We start from the raw sequence: 6,984 nt of genomic DNA, 5'->3' as shown, positions 1-6,984 counted from the left end.
CATTGAAATGCCAGGGAGGGTTAAAGTCATGTTTATTGAAGTATGATTTTACATTCAGTAAAATTCATCCTGTTAAGGTTCGACAAATGCGTAGTCATACCATAATCAAGATGCAGAACTGTAGAATCACTCTAACAATTCCCTCCTGCCCTTTTGTAATCAACCCCTTTTTGATCCCAAAACTCATTGACCTGTTTTTCTGTCGAAAGTATCAAATTTCATCACTAAAATGATCTACAGTATGATGGAAAAATGTGTAAACACATAAAATACACAAACCAATTTTTTAAAAAGTGAGATACTTAAAATTTCTTTAGCATACCAACAAAAAATGAAGGTAGCATTGCATTTTACTACAGATGTGCAGACATTCAAAGTCCACCACTGTCGTATATATGGCTCAACAGTAATATTTAAGAATATACTGGGTGGGTATGGTGGCTCACCCCCATAATTCCAGCACTTTGGGAGGCTGAGGCAGGCAGATTGCCTGAGGTCGGGAGTTTGAGATCAGCTTGGCAAACATGGCCATCTCTACAAAAATTAGCCTGTAATCCCAGCTACTTGGGAGGCTGAGGTGGGAGAATCGCCTGAACCCAGGAGGCGGAGGTTGCGGTGAGCTGAGATTGCGCCACTGCACTCCAGACTGGGCAACAGCGAGACTCCACCTCAAACAGAAGTGTGTAAAAATACAAAATTCACTGGGTGTGGTGACACGTGCCTGTAATCCCAGCTACTCCGGTGGCTGAGGCAGGAGAATCGCTTGAATCTGGGAAGCGGGGGGTGCAGTAAGCCAAGATTGCACCACTGCACTCCAGCCTGGGCAACAAGAGTGAAATTGTGTTTAAAATCTTTAGAGTTGAGTCATATCATTGTAGAGCATGTGAACCAGGATTAAGCATGATGAAGGTATTGCTATTTGTTTTATTAACACTGTCAAATTACAGACCACAGCTGTTTCATAGAAAAACTTCTTTAAATAATAGATGTCTTTGCAGGGGCCGAGGTGGGTGGATCACGAGGTCAGGAGACTGAGACCATCCTGGCTAACAAGGTGAAACCCAGTCTCTACTAAAAATACCAAAAAAGTAGCCGGGCATGGTTGCGGGTGCCTGTAGTCCCAGCTACTCAGGAGGCTGAGGCAGGAGAATGGTGTGAACCCAGGAGGTGGAGCTTGCAGTGAGCCTGATCACACCACTGCACTCCAGCCTGGGTGACAAAGCAAGACTCCGTCTCAAAAAAAAAAAAAAAAAATTGAATTGAATTGCATAGAAATTTTCTACAGGATCCACTCAGTGATAAGGCAGTTTTGTGCCTCCAAACTGTCAGATAATATTCCTATAGATTGGGGCCATCTCAAAATTCACCCTTGCTACCACTATGAAAGGGACCAAAAAAAAAAAGCAACCTGTGTTCTGTAGATACTAAAGGTTACATATTCAAATATATCTCCTCTACTTGAAAAGCTTCACTGATTCTTTCAAGCGCCAGACCTGTAAAAGAAGTATCACAGTAGGTATTACTAAATAGCAAAATACAGTACTGTCTAGACTATGTTTACAAAAACTACAGGCAAATAAATAAAATCCCCCAATATCTTACACATTGTTGCTTTAGCAATGTTGTGACATCTAAATTTATGTTTTACTCAAACTCCTGTTTTCTCTTGGCTTAGTAGTATTATCCATTTACCAAGAGCTTTTCCCCTTTTACCAAAAGCATGATTTTAAAAGTGGGGGGGGGGGGGATATGATTCCATTTAATAAATTCCTGCATACCAAGTTGGCCTCAGGTAAATCCTTTAATCCATCACAGCAGAAGCATATGAAATCAGATTAGAGTTCTCATCCTTGGCCAGGATTTCAATTCAACTATTAATAACTTAAACAAAATTCTTTCCACTTGGCCCATACCTTAAGTTCATCAGCATCTTGAAACTCCACCAAGCCTGGTTAACAAAAGTGAAAGACAATGTTAAGAATATCATGCAATTTTGTATTTTAAGGAGTGGTCTTTATCGTGGCTATCCACTAGCTACCTTTAATGAGTAAATAAATTGCTATCTCTGTATATAATTCCTGTACAAAGCTACAACCTCCAAATTTCCTGATACTTGGGAGTCTTCTGTAGTTTCCAGCTAGGAGGAAAATGGTCAGGAGTCACTATCTTCCCATTGATGAGCATTGAATGCTATCCATTTTTGAAAAGAAGCACTATCCCAACAATATTTGTCTAGGAAAAACGGAAACCTTTCAGATTTAAAATCAAAGGAAGCACTACTAAACTCGCTTACCCTGAGGCTGATTTCAGGGGGCTGAGAAGTTTCTAGTCCTGGGCACTTGCTCAGTTTTCACAATCCTTAGACACTAGCTCACACTGCTTCCTTGACATGGTGTCTCTCACAGCTTAAACTGAAGAGTTAAAAAAACAAATTGGCGGGCCGGGTGCCCTAGCTCATGCCTGTAATCCCAGGACTGTGGGAGGCCGAGACAGGCAGATCACCAGTTTAGGAGTTTGAGACCAGCCTGGCCAACATGGTGAAACCCCGGCTCTACTGAAAAAAAAAAAAAAAAAAAAAAAAAAAAAAAAAAAAAGTTGGGCGTGGTAGTGGACGCCTGTAATCCCAGCCACTGAGGAGGCCGAGGTTGCAGTGAGCCGAGATTGCACCATTGCACACCAGCCTGGGTGACAGAGCGAGACTCTGACTCAAAAAAATAAATAAAAATAAAATGGGCTCAGTAAGAATCTCAACACCTAAAGCAATGGTAAAACAAAGCCTTACCACTGACTGCTACCTTCCTATGCTGTCTGTAGGGCTCTTTGCCAGAGCTGGAGGTATTCCAGGGAGGGAAAATTGTCCATGCTCTGGGTCTATCTGGAAAAAAGGTGCCTAGAACCTAGGCTGCAAATGTACAAGCTTTCCTCTTTAAAGCACGGTAAAATGGGTCCCATTTGGTTTCATCAAAAAGGCAGCAAATCTTTCACAACTGAGGAAAACACGTGAACCATGAGCTTCACATTTCAACAGAACTGTGGTACCTCTGATAGCCACAAAGATTCATATGTTGACTCAAATGTAAATTTAGATCTTTATCAGTTTTACTAAATTCGCAAAGTACCCTTTTATATGGCAATTTGTACCAGTAATGAACAATTAGTATGCTCACCCATGCTCAAGAGAGCCGCTCCAAAAACTTACATTGTCCCCCAGACAAACGTTGTCTAGGGGCAGCCTTGCGTATTTCTACACCTTAGTAGACATAAGTTCAACCCTTTGTTCTGGTCCGAGTCAGAGCCCAGTAGTTAATCTTTTTTCCCAGGACAGAAAACCAAGAAGGGCCTCCTCACACCCTGATTAAACGCTGGAAGCAGACCCTGTGCTGTAACAACGCTCTGGCCACTCCTGAAAAAGCGGATCTTGGGGAGGAAACCGCAGGCTCTCTTATTAGGGCTCACAGCATTCTACTGTAAACTCACTGCAGGCCTCGGCTCCAGCAAGACTCATCCGTTCAAGCCTTTAAATTACCCGACTTGCGGGCCAGTGGCAACTGAACGGCACTGGTGGCGGAGGGCGGTTGCTGCGCGAGTGAAGTGGCCTCCGTGTTTGCTAACCCCGCTATTATACTGCCCCGCTTGGAAACTTAAAGCGCTTCAGACATCAGATCTCACTCACTTCCTAAATAGGCTTACGTCCGCGCGGCCACAGCCATTGGGCAGGAGGGAGCCCCGAGTGCGCCAAGAACCCAGAGACCGTCCGGGGCTCGGCGCCTCCGACTGCGGTCGTAATTTGATCCTCAAAATGCAATCATTTAATTGAAAAAGGACTAAAAGCTGCCTGTAGGCCGGATCCGTGGACTGCAGGGACTCAGGCACTGGAGGTGACCGGCGCCTGGCAGCTTCTCCTGAGTGGGGGTGGGATCGTCGAGGAAAGGGGGCGGCCCCTTCAAGCGCACAAGGACACAGGCCGTCCTAACCCGGGACGCAGGGCCCAGGCGCCACGAGGACACCCCCACCCCGGAGGGACCCTAACGGAGGCTTCCCCGCGGCGCCGAGCCGAGGCCGAGGCGGGCACCGGGACAGCGAGGGGCGCGCCTAGGAAGGGCACGGTGTAGCCCCGGAGCCACGTGGCCGGCTCCCGCGTCCAGAAGGTCGGAGCCCACTTACCCAGTCACGCGTCGTGGCCTAAAGGGGAGAGCACCGCGGAGATCAAGTTTAAAAGGGGCCTGGGCGGGGCGGCACCAACCAAAAAGTTGCCGGAAGGCCCCTCCCGGCCCAGCACCCGCCCCTCCCGCGGCGCCCGGAGGCCCTCCTGCGCCCCCTGCCGGCGGCCCGGGGCTTCCCCGCCTTGGGTCCCCCCACCCTACACGGCCCCGGCTCCCACTTTGCCCAGGCCTCCGAGTCTGAGGAATCTGCCCCAAACTGTCGCTGGCTGTGATGTCTCCTTACCTCGTTGAAGGTCAGAGGAAGTTCCTGCCACTCAAATAATGTTCGGTGTCTCTGGTACCCCCTCCCCTCCCTTGCCTGGTGTTTCTTAAAGTCTTCAGCCACGCCCCTGGGTGCTTATTTCAAGACTCGTCTAATTACATAGTAGAAGACTGGCTCCAGGTAAAAGATCTGGACATTAGCGGAGGTCGGGGGTACAAACTCATTGAAGAGGGGTTGACGCACGGGGAGGACTCCTGGTGCCTGGAGTGCTGCATGCTTAGAATGATGGCCACCGCCTGCAGATATCTTACCCCCAAAGCACGTCTGTGTCATTGGACTGTGAGGAGAAAGGGGAGAAGGTATTTTGACTGCAGTAAAATAAACAGGTCTATTGGCTGGATGCCTAAGCCACACTCCATATAGAACATGAGTGTTGTGGACTGAATTGTGTCCCCACTCCCAAAGACATATTGAAGACCTAACCTCCAGCACCTGTGAATGCGACCTAACGTGGGAACTGCGTCTTTAGAGATGTAGTCAAGACGAGGTCACTGGGGTGGACCCTCCTAATTCAACATGAGTGATATCCTTATCACACAGACAGAAGCACACGAATATGTGGCGAGACAGGGGCAGATCAGAGTGATGCAGCTGTAAGCCTGGGAATGCAGTGGATTGCTGGCCACCACCAGAGAGAGGCTAGGAAGAGACAAGGCAGAACCCTCCCCTGCAGATTTCAGAGGCAGCTTGGTGTTTGCTTCTGCTGACACTTTGATTTTGGACTTCCAGCCACCAGTAATGTGAGACAAAACGTTTCTGTTGTTTCAAGTCACCGAGTGCTTTGTTAAGGCATCCCTGGGGAGTTAATACAGTGACTGTGGGGACTTTCCCTCTGCCATTCTGTGTAAAATCTGGCCATAAAGACATTATTTGACTTCCCTTGTTTGACTGTAGGTCATAAGACCCCCATTCCAGAGGGAGTCCTGTCCCATACCCAGAAGGAAACAGTGCATGGTCAGAGAGGCCAAGAAGAATCTAGACAGACAGGCCTTGCTGGATTTTCTCCCTCTGTCTATTAGTCTTAGATCATACCCTTTGTGTTCAATCACATTTCTACGTCACTGCCCATATTTTGTTGAACCTAGGCATAAAAATGGACAATTTCCCCTGTATCTCTGGGTCTTCATTTGAAGGCTCCCGGGTATGCACATTAAATACATTTATATGCTTTTTCTCCAATTAATCTGCCTTTTGCAAGTTGATTTTTTAGTGAACCTTAAGAGGGCAAAGGGAAAACTTTCCATGTTAGCTCCTACAGATTGCTCAGTGCAGCAAATACTTGTTGAGTGCCTATTCTATGCCAGGTACTGTGATTGGTGTTGGAGGGTGTGAAGTTCAATGAGAAACTGCCCCTGCCCTAGATCGAGGAATATAAAATGAGATTCGCCCACTGATAGAAGCCCATGAAGAGTGCCAAGGGCACAGCATAAAGCCACAAAGCCCAGCCTGCTAAGGCCACAGGAAAGGCTTCCAGAAGGAAGAGGTACCTAATAGTACAATGAGTGTAGCATGACCAGCAGGAAACTCATATACTGCATGAAATTTAGGAGAGCAAAGAAGCAAAGAGGCCAAGAAAGTTGCAGAAAAATCATAGGATAATAGAGTGCAGAGGACTTTAATAGATCATCTAGGACTTTTCTCTGGTGGGTGGAGCTGGTCTTAGGGTGTTGTCATGCAGAGTTGTCATGATGATGCAATGTAGGCTCCATGACAACTCTGTTTCCTTCTCTACTGAATCCCCCCAATTCAGTGTAAATGCCTAGAATATATTTAGATAAGGGGGAAAAAATTCCTTATCTAAATATCCTTATCAGAGAAAGAGATTATTCCCCCAAAGTAGTTCAACATTCATGCCATAAAACTCTTCAAGGCTGATAATGGGACAGTAGTGGGGTTTTATTCCAAGCTGTAGCTTCCTTGGGTCACCTTGAGTGTGAATTTATTCCTGTATTCCCAGTACCTGGCCTAGGGCTTTGCACATTTTAAATGCTTGATAAAACCTACTGAATTTCCTCTTTTTTGCTGTCCATTTGACTTGTCTTTCACATACGTGGTGAACTACAGACATCCCTGACTTACAATGGTTTGATTTATGGTTTTGTTTTGTTTTGTTTTTTTACTTTATGATGGTGCAAAAGCAGTATGTAGCTCAGTAGAAAATGTGCTTCAAGTATCCGTACAACCATTCTGTTTTTCACTTTCAGTACAGTGTTCAGTAAATTACATGAGATATTCAAAACTTTATTCTAAAATAAGATTTGTGTTCAATTGTTTTGTCTAACAGCAGTGTAATGTAGGTGTCCTGAGCACATGTGAAGTAGACTAGGCTAATGGGATAATAGTAGACTGGGATGTTCGGTAGGTAGGTGTATTAATTCGTAGGTAGGTGTATTAAGTGCACTTTGAACTTACCATATTTTAAACTCACAGTGGGGTTATCAGAATGTAAGTCCATTATAAGCTGAGGAGCATCTGTGCTTGGAGAGTAGGAATCCCAGG

At 45.9% G+C, this 6,984-nt stretch overlaps 1 long non-coding RNA gene across 1 annotated transcript; it reads right to left on the bottom strand.

Moving 5' to 3' along the window:
• Positions 1–1,227: 1,227 nt before the first annotated feature.
• Positions 1,228–5,586, bottom strand: LOC108529329 (uncharacterized). The gene is made up of 3 exons (XR_001885495.1): positions 4,165–5,586; positions 1,914–1,948; positions 1,228–1,493 (listed from the first exon to the last, which is right to left on the bottom strand). It is a non-coding gene; the product is annotated as an uncharacterized LOC108529329 (long non-coding RNA).
• Between the last annotated feature and the right edge of the window lie 1,398 nt (positions 5,587–6,984).

This window comes from Rhinopithecus bieti, unplaced genomic scaffold (genome assembly GCF_001698545.2).
Source record: "Rhinopithecus bieti isolate Rb0 unplaced genomic scaffold, ASM169854v2 scaffold_5882, whole genome shotgun sequence".
NCBI classification, from domain to species: Eukaryota; Metazoa; Chordata; class Mammalia; order Primates; family Cercopithecidae; genus Rhinopithecus; species Rhinopithecus bieti.
Note: the sequence above shows the minus strand (reverse complement) of the source record. Positions and strands in the feature narration are given on the sequence as shown.